Genomic DNA, 1428 nt, shown 5'->3' on the forward strand with positions numbered 1-1428 from the left:
GTTCATAGAGCAGAAAAGAAGAAATACTAAAAAACCAACTAAGAATCCATTTCAAGACACACACAAACACACACAAATCAATCCTTAAGAATGAAGAAGGTAGCAAATAGTAAGACTGAAAAATCAATGAAATACAAAATAAGCATATAACAGAAAAAATTATCAAGAAGTTGTTTTAGATCCGGCTTGCTGTCCTTGCGACCATGGCGGCTGCCGCACTCTCCGCGTGGCTGGCCCTGCAGCCGGGGACCAGGACCCTGCGTGCTTTCTGTACCTCCGTGTCTCGGGCCACCCGCTCCGCGATACCAAGCCCGCGTACAGCAGACAGAACACCCAGATATGAAAGACCACTGAGAAGAAAGGCACTACCTCCTAGGACAGAGAAAATGACTGTTGAAAAAGATTGGCCTAGCGTTTATCCTATTGCAGCACCATTTAAACCCTCTACTGTACCTCTTCCCGTTCGAATGGGCTATCCAGTAAAAAGGGGGGGTGCCCCTGGCAAAGGCGGGAAATCTAGAACTATTAAAGATCCTCAATTTCCTACATTTAACTCCTGTAGCAATTAAAAAGCACTGTGAAGCTCTTAAAGCTTTCTGCACTGAGTGGCCAGCTGCTCTGGACTGTGATGAGAAATGTAAGAAGCATTTTCCCATTGAAATAGACACAACTGATTATGTTTCAGCAGGACCATCTATCCGAAACCCCAAAACACGAGTAGTAACCTTAAGGATTAAACTTTCCAGTTTGAATTTAGATGATCATGCAAAGAAGAAACTCATTAAACTTGTGGGAGAGCGATACTGCAAGACTACAGATGTACTTACCATCAAAACAAGTTCCCTTTAAAGAGACAGAATTATGATTATGCACTATATCTTCTAACAGTTTTATACCATGAGTCTTGGAAAACTGAAGAATGGGAGAAAGATAAGACTGAAGCAGACATGGAAGAGTATGTATGGAACAACAGCTCCTCTGAAAAAAATATTCTGGAAACACTTCTCTAAATGAAAGCTGCTGAGAAAAATCTGGAAGTAAATAAAGAAGAAAAAAATAAGTTGTTTTAACTTTAAATAAAATTGAAAACTCTTAGCAAGCCGGATTAAAACAAAAAGAAAAAAATACAAATTACCTACATCAGGAATGTAAGAGAAGGTATCCATATAAATCATCCAAATATTAAGATCATATTGATTAAATATGCAAATTTTTCAGGCAATAAATTTGACAATTTGAATGAAATGGAAAAGTCTTCTGAAAACTCAACTTATCAAAGAGACCTAATAAGAAATTTAAAATATGGATAGTCTTAAATAGCCTAAATACATTAATCCAAATTTTTAAATCCTCCCATAAAGAAAATTCCACTCCATAATCGATTAAACTATGAATCCTTCCAAACCAACACTACGCAAATCTACCAGA

General features: G+C 37.6%; 1 pseudogene; it reads left to right on the plus strand.

Moving 5' to 3' along the window:
- The first annotated feature begins 200 nt into the window (after positions 1-200).
- Positions 201-1023, plus strand: LOC116880892 (annotated as a pseudogene).
- Positions 1024-1428: the final 405 nt, after the last annotated feature.

The sequence above is a fragment of the Lontra canadensis genome, unplaced genomic scaffold, assembly GCF_010015895.1.
Source record: "Lontra canadensis isolate GAN:19392208 unplaced genomic scaffold, GSC_riverotter_1.0 scaffold69, whole genome shotgun sequence".
In the NCBI taxonomy this organism is placed as follows: Eukaryota; Metazoa; Chordata; class Mammalia; order Carnivora; family Mustelidae; genus Lontra; species Lontra canadensis.